The following is a 14234-nucleotide window of genomic DNA, read 5'->3' as shown; positions in this document are numbered from 1 at the left end:
TTGGTTTGACACGAAGACAAGCTGCCTCTTATTGGCTGGGATGAATTCTGGGCGTGGTCATAGTTGAACTTAGACTGTTGTTTTGCTTGCCAAATTTGATTACTTCTCAAAAGTAGCCTATGCTTTTGGATTTTGACCGTGAAGCATTCAACGGACATTCAGTCAACAAGGCTCTGTTAATACACGTCGGCAATTTCCCCCAAGAGTGTGTGACATGGCAGATTTTCTCACAGCTGTGTGTGTTGTGCTCATTTCCTGTCCAAGTCATTATGAAAGTCCTGTATGAGGCTGCAAAAACTGAATTGGTTTATGAGTCCTGAGGATATATATAAAAAAGAGCTGCAGTGTTATTTGCATGTTTTTGAGGAAAATGCACTAAAAATGTAAAGTTAAACACACATTTTCCCTGAAACGTCTAAATATCCACATCACTTATAAAAGCAGTTTGAATAGAGGTAGCAGCATGCATCTGTTAATGAGAACTCTCTCTTAATACTAACCACAGCCAGAGCTGCTGGGAAAGTCACTGTTCTGCAAGTCACAAATATGGCTCAGGTTTTGTCTATGAAGTTTTAAGTTAAATTGAAAGTCCTAAACTTTGTGTTTTGAGTCTAAAACAAGGCATCATTATGCACCCTTCACCAAATGAAAGGCCATGTTCAGAAAAACCCAAATTCTTATATCACTTACCATTAAACCAATGTTATTCCTGTGACATAGTTAGAGCTGAAACAGTTTTCGTAATTGATTAATTGTTGTCATTAAAGTAAAAATATCAAACATTTTCTTGTTCCTGAATACATACTGTTGGTACGACAAAACAATTTAATTAAGTCAACAAATTGTGATTTTATTTTTTTTTCATTCTTTTTTCTTTTTTACTATTGAAGAATGAACCAAATGATTACTCGAGAAAGTAATTGTTAGTTTAATTCATAATGAAATAATAGCAAAAAAAATAGTAAGTTGTTGCTCTCAACACAATTGTAATACAGGTCTAATTTTTGAGCCGAATGTTTTGCAGGTTGTCATCCTTTTTTGTTGACCACAGCAGAGTCTTTACATCCGGAAGTGATTATCTGTTGTCTGTCTGCTTGCTTGCAATGCCAAAGACCTTTCCCTTCTGCTGATTCAGTATTCATTGTTAGGGAAATGAAAACAATGACAAAATATGATATTTTTAATTTAACTCACTTGGGATGAATGTAAGACAGTCCAAATGAAGTCGTTGGTGTTACAGTCAAAGTCAAAGTGTGATTTGGTTGATTCAAGTCTAATGTAATCCGATTCATGACTGACTACTTCTGGCTCCAGATCCTGTACTAGTGCTCATTTCAGAGGGTAGATCCCAACAGAATGAAGCCTAATGTTGCTAAGTTTTCATACAGAACTCTCAGCTGTGTCATATTCTTGCAGATGAATTGTATTAAGTGTCACTTTGCAAGAGCAATGGAGGAGTTATGAATATCTTACCAGGAGTTCCTGCAGAATAGAAGTGGGTTGCTCTGCATGGCAGGCACCAGGCAGTGTATATTGCTTGCAGCCAGATGTTTGGGCCTCAGATTGTTGGAGTACATTCTTAAGAAATCACAAAGGCGTTATGATAACTTTAAGTGTGAATTATGAGGGGAAAAGGCCCTTGAGGACCAAAGCCACAAATATTGTTTTTGTTGTAGTTTCTTTGGTAACAAGTGTCACGCAGGATCCTCATCGGGCCTGTGCTGCAGACAGTTTGTCATAGATTGCATGATTTCAGACGACACAAATTGCTGGTTAAGTCTGTTGCTGTCAGCTTTTGTGCATGTGAACAAATGTGCAAATTACAGTAAAAAAATAAAATAAAATCCTAAAATGTGTAAAGTTGTGTATGATTACCATGCTATGCAGCCTCACAAACACACATGGAAATATACTGGTGGTGCAAAAAATGTGCTTTAACCATTTGTATACAACATATTGTGAAAAGACTGAATGCTGTACACTCAGTTCCCAGTTTATTTACATCAAGCTAAAATTAATGTGTTATACTCAGATGTGTTTCTAATTTTTTTCTACCCTCATTGATATAATTTGGTTTGACAGACTATTTAAAACACATCTTAACACCAACACAATTCATCAGCATTACAAACGGCAGGCTCCAAAATGACCATTAATTTAAGTCAATACCTACATTATAAATGTCATGTGTCATGAGGATAGAAGTTATTGCAGGCCTGTTGTATTATACTCCATTTGCTTTAGCTTGGTGTACCTGAAAAAAGGCAACTAATTGTAAATGTTAGATGATTGTACAAGACATTCAGGATGCAGGTGATAGTTTTTAGGATTTATGATTTACAGACATTGTGATTATATTTGGTTCACCCAGCTGGAGCCATGCAGAAACCACATTCAGCTGCAAATGAAACTGTATATAAATCTATGTGCTCTTTTATTTCCTGTGTTTGGCATACTGTTCGTTTTGCATGACTTAATTTCAGTGTCATCTGAATGGAGTGCTAACACCTGTTTAGTGAGATATTACTTTTATTTTTATTTCGTAATTCGTAACTCGTTGTTGCCATGATGCGAGCCAAGATCAAGTGAATGGTTTCTATGTAGTGTTAGCTATCTTTTGTTAGTCCTTTTTATACCCACTTATGAAGCGAGGATGCTTGCCAGTGGAATAATTAATGATCTCTCCTCCTGTGCAATTTTAATTCATTATACACAGATCAGAATAGGGGAGATATTTGTTGCTTTTTTCTGTCACTCCCTAAACTTCATAGAATAGAAAGATTTATTTATGAGGTTTGATAGCTTTTCACTGGGGAATACAGTATGCTGTCCTGTCTACAATGCACGTTCTTCATGGTGATATGAAAACACAGTAAACAAGAGACCAAATTAGCCTCACTCCTTCCTGAAACAGCGCAGACGGTGGGCAGTCATAGTGAGAGTACAACCCAGTCACACACATATAGTGCAACTAAGCTAATGCATTTTCTGTGGTCAAACCCAATGCATTGGTTGGGCTTCTCCTCATGACTATTTCTGGGGTAATTAAAAAGACGTCATGCAACTTGTACCCTTTTTATCATATGCCCACATATGCAGTGACGTCGATTCACTCTGCCACTAAACTTTGTTCATCTGCAGCTTATTTCAGATTGCAGGAGTCCACATGTTTATTGAGCCATGTGATGTTGTGAGAGCATTCGTTGGAGTCAATGCAATCGAGCAAATGCCCGCAAGAAACTTGACCTTGACCCTTTTTATGTAAGCAAGCATTCATCATCTTGTACATGTCATCATTTATGAGGTTTTGGCATTTATTCAGCCTGCATAGTTTTAGAAGTCATGTTTTGTCTCTTACTGAACTGGACTTTGTTAGAAAGATGTGGCTTTGGTTGCTGCTGCATTTGCTGTAATTATTCAGTGACATGGTTTGACGATCATCTTAGTTACAGCAATAACTTTAGCCAAGAGTCTTTATTAAAACAAAGTGTGGTTAATGAATGCTGATTAAGCTGACACAGAGGAAAAACTTTGACCTTTTGTTCATTCAGAACGAAAAAGAATGGCAAAATAACATCTGGTTTTGTCTGATTCATGTTAACCTACTTGAACGTTTTGGATTTCAGCCTGTGCCACATTTACAACATGTTTTAAAATGCCATGTAGACATGTGCAAATGTTTGTCTGTGAATCCTGAAAAAAAAAAACGTTCCTTTGCAAATGCAGGAGCATATTCACAGCCATAAAGAAGCCCGCTCATTGCCTAAACTTAATATCAGATGCCTGGTATCTATTTTCATGCTTGTGCTATCCATGTAGTGTTTGCAGCAAGTATATTGTTTTTTTTTTCATTTATATATTTCCTACAACTGACAAAATTATTGGAGTAAACTATTGCCATCTCATAAACCTACCTAGTGCTATGTGTTTAGCACTCTGACCGTGTGATAGTTCACTTAAATATAGTACGGTCAAAATAGTCATCATGCTCGTGTGTTTTATGTCATTGAGCCAAACTGGTAAAAAGGCAATGATTCTAAAGGGCCTATTACAGTACAGCATATCAACCATCCTTTTGCATCATATGAAAGGAAATAGCTTTTGTCCCTCCCGCTGCATGTTTCTATTTATAGACTTATCATCTGCATGCTCTCTGATCATAGTGGCTCAGGCCTTGCATTGCTCATGGCCTCTGGCCTGTCAGCCAAATGATTAAACTCTCCACTCTTTCTTTGTTTCCTCCATCTATCGCTCCATCTTAGCCAAACATCTTGATGCTGTCCATCCTACCGGTAACCAGCTGGACTCAACGACAACGTTTTTGCTCAGAGAGACCAAATCTGTGAAGTAAATTGGAACATTATGAATCTTTTTGTGGAAATGTAGGTCATAATAGTAAAGCGTTTGGTAATGATATTAATATTGAGGGTTTTAATGTTTAGTTTAGTTATGTACTGTGGTTTTTAGTTTTAAGCAACCACCCTGCGCTGCATTCCACTATTATGTGTAACTTTTTACTTAATTGTGGGCATAGAAAATAAATGTGTTATCTTCAGCTATTTATTTCAGCTTTACTGACTGCAGATAGAATTCTTTAAAGTGTACTGAAACTGCAGTCTTCTTCATTGTGGTCCTTTTAGCTGCTCTCATTTCCCTTGTTTACTTGCCTATTATTGGGCAAAATGTTTGGAGTCAAATATATAATACACCATGCTAAATAAAGGCCTGTGCTGCAACTCTGCAGAAGCCTTCCACATGTAATCACTGAGAACTAAGGCTATTAATAAACAGTCTTAGAATTAAAGATAATGACTTAGTAAATTCTTCAATGTGAAGTTCAGCAATATGCAATAGTCATCCTGAATCAATTTCATGAAATGAAAATGGAAGGTTTCATTCTCCTGCTTTGCTCAATTTCCATTTCAAGGCGCAACTAGAGGAACAAAATATCAGCAACATGTGTTTTCTGCTTCCTGAGCCACAGCATGCAGTCTCAAAGTGATAATCCCCCAATCAAAGTGATGTTCTCAGGAAATAACCCAAATGCTTTCAATATGTGACTGAAGGGTGGTTCCTTTTTACACGCGACTCCTCTGTCAGTCTCATTGCATTTACTGCCATGCTTTAGGTCTCATGAAACCTTCAACAATAAATAGTCTGGAGACTCTAAAGTCGTTTAATTTTAAAAGACAACAATAAATAGTCTGAAGCCAGGACAGACAAGCCAAGCCAGTCTGTGTCATTTAGTTGTTTATTCTTTGACTTCTCTTTAATCAGGATTGTCTCTTTATGTCAAAATCTCATCGCCACCTCAAGAAAGAAATGATGGGCCTTTAATGTACATATTGTGACATTCACTTAACCCATCTTATTAAACACTGATATTGGCTGGGTCCATGCATCAAGAAAGCTAATGAGAGATGAGGGAAGAGAGACCGCAGAGTTGGGGAGTTGCTTATCTTGTTGACACGAATTGTTTACTGACTACCTTCCTCTCATTTGCAAGCACCCTCCACTCCATCCTTTAGGCTAAAGGTCAGTAACTGTAGTCAGCTTTTTCCACCAGCTTGGTTCCACATGTATCCAGGATTAGGCCTGTTAATACCACTACGCCTTATTGTAACTGCAGAAAGTCCACAGACACATTTTGCGTTATACGTGTACAGACCCAGGATAAGATGTTTATATACAAACCAAGCCATACAGCTCTTGTAGGCGTTGAAATAGATGCTAAAGCCCCGAGCTGCTAGAGTGAAAGCCTATTACGAGGCTGAGATCAGAAATGTTCATGCCTGTGCTGAACAAAGGTCACGTCGTATTAGCGGTGGCACGCTCTGATTGGCCTCCAGCAACATCTCATGTTTGCTAGACTAATAATGTCCCTTGACAAAATGATGCTCCTGCTTCTGAGACTTCACAATTTCCATTGAGCTTTAGCTTGATGCAATACACCACATGGTTTGCGTAGTAGACACTGACACAAAGAGAAATTACAGGTCTCATCATCCATCCCTCCCCCCGTGCGTTTTCAGGAACATCCTGTGTGTCATAGATGGTAACGTAGCAGAAAAATACCAAAGAATTAACTGTCGGGAAATGTTCCTAAAGGGCGAGGTGGGGCGTGTACACAACAGGAGTTGAGTACAAACGTAACACAAACATCCAAATGCCCGATCCAATGTTTGTTCCTTATCTGCCTTGCAGTGTTAAATTAAAAACATCAAAAAATTGTATTGTACAAAGAAATATTCATATCACCTCCAATTGTATGTTTAAACATTTGTGTGTATCAGAGAACAAATGTGTGCACCTACAAGCACAAAGAGAGTACTATACATTTGCAGAACTCTATCGCAACATCTTATTATGATTTTAAGGCAGGGCACTCTCATAGTATAGCTGGCACTTGCGTCAAATAACAAAACCTCTGAAAGCCTCCGACTCATCGTCACCCTTGGCAACCTTTGATGTTGCTAGGCTTCAAACAGAGTTATATTTCTTTCTTTTACTCAGAAAATCTCGGATGTATAGGGCAGTCCTCCCACCCACACACATACACACATTTGTGTATCCAGTCTAGACGTTTTCCTTTCACAATCGTAGTGCTGCATCTTTATGTTTATGTTTTGCAGCAACATTTAGAAATGTTTGGGGAGGACCTGTCTGGTGGCTTTAGAAGGCCTTTTATTCATCCTGTCAGCTTTCACAGTCCAGCTTCAACGTGCTGGCTGTCACGTCTCTTTGAGTCATATCTAAAACAGCCATGCTTATCTCAGCATGTGTGATGATGAGCACATGATGTCAATATTCTTATGTCGCACTTTTGGTTGTTTTCAAGGACAAAATAATGTCAATAAGCGATAACAGAAGTTACTAAATCTTTTAATCCTATAAGTAAATTTGAGTTGCCAGTGCAAATTGGTTGCATGACTATCAGCATGGCTATCAGAATATCAGTATTTGTGAAAGTGTATTCATTATATCATTGGTTATCATGAGCCATTCCTGTTTCTTTTTGATATCCTGATTTTGGAGACTATCATTTGACATATTTCTCTATATTTCTATATTTGCATATAGCTGATTTGGCATCTTTGTTAGCTCTATGTTAGTAATTTACCTGTCACTCAGGCAGTAGTGTGTTCTGTGTCTGTACATGTGCATAAAGACCATCTAAAAGACTTTTTGCCTCCCATTATACCCATCCGTGTCTGTCCTGCTTTCTCTGTGTGGTTCTGAGCTGACGTCTGCTTACACAGCAAGAGGCTGAAAGGTGGCAAACTATTCATCTATCCTATGCCGTTTCAGTCTCGTGGTCCAACCTCTTTTTTTTGTGGCACTAGTGGAAGCACCTAGACTGTTTTCTGCGTCTGGCACTGGTCACCTGGACTCTCTCCAGATTCCTGGGTTCCTCAGTTCCTCTGCCTTGCTGGCATGGGTGCGGCGGTGGAACGACTGTCGCTTGGTCCTTCCCCTCTTGTGCTCGATGCCACATGACAACACTGTGTTGTTGTGGCATATGTCCTCCATGGGACAAGGAACTTATGTGTTGTTGAAGCATGAGTGCACAAAGCCGCTGCCTTCAGATATGTAGCTGAGAATCATGGTAAATTTGGCAAACAAAATCAGTGACACTAAATAACAGATACTGTCATTTGTATTTTATGCTTTACTCAGTTTTTAAATTTGAATGTTAGCGCTGGTTAACTATTTAGTCCCACCAGGCTGAAACACAGACGCCAACACCACGTACAAAACCCCATACAGCCACTGAAACTCAAGGGGGGGGGAGATGTGTGTATGTGAAGTTGAATGGGCTCAAATAAAACAACCATATCCGTGACCATGGCAACTGGCAAACTTAAGCTAATTCATACATTCAAACAGCAGGTCTTTAACAACAAACATCCTCCCTATAAATATGCAAACTAGGCCTATCTTCTCTTATGGGTGGTCAGTGGAGAAGGGTGGTGGTGACAGACCACCGACCAATGAATGTGATTATTTTTTGATAATGGATGAATATTAGAAAATGAAAGCAGTCTCTAGGTGAATCGAAAGAAGCAGAACTGAATGACCTGTTCTGGTTTTAGACTTTAGTCTGATATCCCAAAGAGAATCCTTTCCAAGACCATGGAAACCTTGTCAGGGACAACAAGGAGGCAGACTGTTATAGACCTGTCTATACTTTGTATATCACATTGCACTTTCTGCTCTTTTTGCACTTCTGGTTGGACTCAAACTGCATTTTGTTGTCTTTGTACTTGTACTCTGCACAATGACATTAAAGTTCAATCTAAATCTAAAAATCTAAAGGATGTCTGGATTTACAAATCCCTGGTGTGCCATTGCCTCTAACCTTTGTAACCTGTTTATTGTGCATTTCCGTGCATTCAGTTGAAGTGATACTCCACCCAAAATCTGTCTTTTGAGTAATTACCCCCTGTAGGCTTTAAAGGTGACTTTAAAGTTTTGTTGTTTTTTTGCTGGAAAACACCGTCACAGTGACACTTGGATATTGATTATTCCAATGCTTACTGGATTTACAGCGAAAAAAAACAGTTTGACATTTTACGAAATTCGCTTTACAGCTAATTTGCAGCTAACACAGCTAATTTGCTTTCTTGCCTAAACTTTGATGAGAAGATCGATACAACTCTCATGTCTGTGTGTTAAAGGTGCACTATGAGTTCCTGCATGACTTCACTTCTGTTGACGTTCAGTGACTCAGTTTCTTAGCTAGCAACTGTTAGTATCCATAAGCTTTGGAAAATAACATACATGCACATGTGCCCCACCAATAATGAGTTGCATGTGTGAGGGAATACCTGTGTTGCTGAAATGTCTAGCTTAAGCTTTTCATCAGCTTACTCATAAGTGGTCAAAGGGCGTGGCAGGGACAAAAGTCAGAGACAACACGCTGCTGTAATTACTACCATCCTAACAGGGACACATACATACAGCGCAACATTTGGTTTTTGTGACTGATTCAACCTTTGTTTATGTTCTTTGTTTGCTTGCACGCACACTTGAATTGTGAGTGTGTCTCTGTGCATTATTTTGCCCATCTGGCATTTTGGGCCCACAGCTGCAAGGTACAGGGTTTGGCTCATATCCGCTGCTGAGCTGGCAATGGAGGGAGGGGTGTTAAAGGGTCTGGACTGTGAGGAGTCATCACGGCTCTCTTCCTGCTGTACTCTTCCACTGCTTCACTTTCCTCACACACAACTTCGGCGCTGTGTTTTCTTGCTTGTGTGGTTTTGTCTCAGGCTTTGCGAGTACTTGTGTAATACTGAACTTTAAGATTGATATGCCGGGCACTTCTTTTTACAAAAATAAGCCATCTTTCTTTTCTCCACTCACACACACTGAGGCCCGTGACAGGTGGCATCCCCATGGGTCATGACAGGTAATTACCCCCAGGTGCTGTGTGTATATTTTAGGGCTGTGCTCGATTGAAGAAATTCTTAGTCGACTAACACTCATTCAATTGTATCGACTAATCGATTCGTTGATTTAATCGACAGATCTGTAGATCGGAGTTTCTCCGCAAAGAGTCATGCAAAAGCACCACTTTAATTCTTGTGTTTACCAGAGATGTGCTCGTACGTTTCTTGGAAATAAGTCATTCAGCATGAAAAAAAGCATCAAACATGACTGATCGACTAAAGAAATCTAAGTTGACTAAGACCAAAACGACCGATTAGTTGACTAATCGACTAAGAGGGAGCAGCCCTAGTATATTTGTATTTAAGAACCAGCACTGGTAATGAGGGAAGGGCATGGTGGGCTAATCTGGACATGCTAGTATAAGTGACACCTTCAGGACCACCGTAGCTTTGACTCAGCTCAGGCACTCGCTGGTTAAGTCATGTTACACATCAGCTATTGTCCAGAGCAGTGGGAGGGAAACATTCTGCAGTTGAGCAATGTTTTCATCAGAAAACAAGAGGCAGAACCACAGATATGCCCGGCTGTTTTTTAAGGGCTCGGAGAAAAGGAGGGCAATGAACCTCCAGTGGTGTTTTTATGAGGGAACCGAAAGAGCAACAAGAGGGGAAACATGCATGTTGGGAAAGACAAAAACATGCTAACACATGTTAATTTTTCCACATGTACAGAGATCAATAGGACTGCAGTGATGCGCAGGATTCAAAGCATTTGTTTGCATTTAAATCACGCGTTCATTAGAGCTGACCAAAACTAAAGGGCTCATGCAATCCCATGATTCATCATTTTTAGGGGAGGAAAGTGGAACGTAGCGCAGGAGTTATGGGGGAGGGGAGATATAACTCAGTACAGTTCTGCAATGGCCGATGCCCTCAGCAGACACAGAGAATGGCCCACAAACGCACAGCTGTTTCTAATCGGTAACTCAGCACCGATGGCTGACCTACATTCTGGTGCTTGCACGTCTTTGAACCCGTGGCCCTGCCAGACTGGCCATCGGGGAAGCTAGAGAGAATGAGGGAGAAAAACAAGAGGCAGGAGAGGCTGTAGAAAGCAAAAGAAACAACAGGGGGAAAAAGATGAATGAAAGAAAGAAAGAAAGAAAAAAAGAAAGAAAGGAAGAAAGAAAGAAAAGAAAAGAAAGAGACATTTTTGCTTTGTTTTTTGCTATAAATGATTGGGCAGGTATAGGTTTAACACAGGTTGCATGGCGTGCATACATGTTTAATGACAGAGTATGTCAGAGAGCCAGAGCCCTGTGCGTGCCTGCAAATGTTTCCACAGCCCCAAAGTGCAGCTGTGCACACCTAAAAAAGAAAAAAAGGGGAAAAAACAACTCATAAAAACCTCCTGACTGTCAATTTTCTGGTCCTCTGGATGGACTTGTTATGCGTGGAAAATCCTCATTTTTCCAAATTGCTTTTCTTTGTCAACACCCTGCTGTCTATCAAACTTTCATAAAGTTCTGCTGCTTGCATCTGAATGAGTGCCCCCTTTCATTAAGGCTGGAGTGCATCATCTAGCCAGCATTCCTTGCATGCAGAGGAGGGGTACAGCAGAGTGCCAGGGGTCCCCTGGTAATGACTCATGGCAAAGATCCCTATCCACTCCCACTTGCAAACAGGAGGTGGCGGGGGGGCTGAAAAATGCTGCAAAAACAAAAACCTTTAGCTTTAACTTTTACGCACACTGCTTCGAGAGAGGAAGGAACTAGTGGGTGGGTAAGTGGGTCACTGTGTCTCAGGACTCCAGAAAAAAAGAAAGAAAATAGAGAGCAGCATCAGAGCGGGGGAGAAGGGAAAACTGAGAGAGAGTCAAGCCCCGTCCACACGTACCAAAACGATCTTTTTTTTACCCGTCTTCCCTGGATTCGTTTCAAGAATAGTTGCGTCCAAACAAATCCACTTGTAAATGACTCAATACGCTACTTCATATGCCAGGCATATAGGTGGCGCTTTTTCTGCTACAGAAATTCACCAAAAAACGGAGAAGAAGAGCATGGTCACTTCCACTTCGCATCATAACATGACTAGCTAGATTATAATTTTCTCTTAATACGTCCGTGGACTATAATAACTTTCACCACTGCTCATTTTATAAAGGAAAATGTCTTTGTTTACGTTGTATAACGTGCTGTTGGATTGCTTTTTATTTTGCATGATTGCAGCGCGCTAGCAGCGAGCTAACGTTAGCGCGCTAACGTTCGCTAGCTCTAACATCGGCAGAGTCAAACAAACATCAATGATCCATGAATGATGTCTTTTTAATAATCTATTCGTTTTTCTTGCAGTAGCCTTTCTACAATAAGCCGTGGTAAAAGTTACTATAATCCGTTCAAGGAGTTGATAAGCAGACAGATTAGCTAGCTAGTTGATAAACAGATAGCCATAGCAGCTAACATTAAGGTTACATCAATGGTTACTTCGCTGCTGGAGCAGTCAGCTACTTTAGCGATGTTTAACGTTGGCTACATAACGTTAGCAATATATCTTGTGTAGAATCCAGAGGGAAGGGTCAGGGAGCAGAGACATAGTATTTAGATATAGTGTGTTGGTTTGACCATGGAGATGGGACATGCTCGCTTAGCTTCACCGCAGTTGTGTGCGTCAGCGGCCGTTGGAGAGGGTGTAAAAGAGGGGTGTGGCGATGACATCATCAATATGGATCCGTATTCACCATCCATACAAAGCCAAACGAGAGCCGTTTTCGGATTTTTTCACCCTGAGACCTGGTTTCAAAAAAGTGCGTTTTCAGGCAGTGCGTTTGCAGGATTCATCTGGACGGTCGGCCCAAACGATGCAAAACATGTGCGTTTGCACAAAAAAAACGTTTCCGTGTGGACGGCCCCTCAGACTGAGGCCAGAAAGGAATTCACTGGATTGAAATGTGCAGCAACAAATCTGCAAGGCAGGGAGAAAAAGAAGGCCTTAGACACCATATTACTTGGGAAATGTTTTACTTAGAGTCACAATAAGAGAAAATAACATGCTGTATTTGTCATGATTGTGAGTTCTGTTATGTTCTGTTACCTGTTTTATTTTGAAGTCCGTCTTGTCTCCCTTGTCTTGTCTAGCTTACTTCCTGTCCTTGGTTTTCCCTCCCTTGTGATTGTCTGATTTGTTTCACCTGTTGTGCTTCCTGTTCCTTGTTAGTCCTCGTTACCCTGTGTATTTAGTCTCTCTGTTTCCTTTTGTCTCTTGTCGGTTCGTCATTCTCTGGCTGTCCTGTGTGAGTCCTGGTTGTTTGTAGTTTTGAGTTTGTTAGTTGTGTGAGTTAAAATAAAGAGTTTGTTCTGCACATTCGCTGGAAGAGTCTTGCATTTGGGTCCACCTGCTGCAACCCTGACAGTATTAATGGTGTTTGCAAATGCGTTACTCCTCACAGGCGCACTTTCATTTTGTGTCACCAAAAGCAGGTGTGACACAGAAAAGTGCGAGCTTCAAAAGCTGTTTGCATTTTAGTGCAAAGAGGGTATGTTTCAATATCAGTCAGTCCCTTTTTATAGATACCATATTGACAGTTTCTCACCAATCTTTTTTTCTCACCAGACACCATGGAAATAAATGGAAAGAGTTGAAGTCGCAGAACAAAAAAAAAAGCATGTTTTTCCACTTTGTGCATGTTTATATGCTGTATTTCAAAATGATGGCTGCAGCAATAAGACTTGAATCAGTCTGTGAAACGATGTCACTGAACTCAAATAACACATGCAGATGGGGAGACAGACTTTGCAGACATGCACTGGGAACCAGCTTTTCTGATTGTGCTGGAGTTTCCTCTGCTGACTGGCCTGCAGTAGTCAGTGGTGCAACTCGGCTTTGGTGCACTTGTTGTCCTGTTTGTTCCTCTCTGGGCTCTGATGGTCCTCTGGGTTCCTCTTGTTTTTGTACCGGGCTGAAACAAAAGCCTTATGTTAGAATCAGCACCACCAAACACTGAAGAAAGACATCAATGCCCTGTGGAGGTAGTGGAATCAACAATGGGGTAATGGGAGGAACTGCACTGATATGGAGACCTTTTATTTTTATTTTTAAACATATTCATGATTTTTCCTTCTCTGTGTTTTCATATGCTTCTTTCAATTCCCTTTCCCCATTCTTTACTCTTCAAATCAATGTTGCCAAATACTTTAGTTATTCTAGCCAGAGTTTTGTCTCAGTTAACTGTGGATAATTCATTTGGAATGGGCAGAAGGTTTGAATGTGATCCCAATTGTGGGTTTCATCTCCTTTCTCTTTGATATGTTCTATTTTTCCAGTGCTCAGCATCGTAAACCACTGTTGTTTGTGTCACTGCAGGGTGCATATTTAAGCAAGCGCATCAGAAATAGACTGAAGGGGTGGCTTCCAAAAGCAGAATATCCTAGCGCCGATTTTAACTCCCATTTATTACATTAGGGAGTCACAAACTTGCTTTCTATTTATGCATGTATTTAACTTACTAAGCCCCCCCCCCATACTATTCATCCTGCACATACACTTATTCTTACTATTCTTATAATGTTACCACACTGCACATAGCTGTACATACTGTGCATATCTGTCTATATGGTTCATTCAGAATATCCATATTTATTCTGTTTTTCTTCTTATATATTCTGATAATACACTGCATATATCTATATTATTCTTACTACTAGTGTAATGTCACTGCTACTACATTGCACATATCTGTACATGTTGTTTATACATTATTCATATTACATAGCCATATTTATTCTGCTCTTATAACACTGCAATATATTTCTTGTCCTGCCTGTGGACCACCTGTCTATACTTCGTATA

The sequence above is a fragment of the Perca flavescens genome, chromosome 2 (genome assembly GCF_004354835.1).
Source record: "Perca flavescens isolate YP-PL-M2 chromosome 2, PFLA_1.0, whole genome shotgun sequence".
In the NCBI taxonomy this organism is placed as follows: domain Eukaryota; kingdom Metazoa; phylum Chordata; class Actinopteri; order Perciformes; family Percidae; genus Perca; species Perca flavescens.
Note: the sequence above shows the minus strand (reverse complement) of the source record.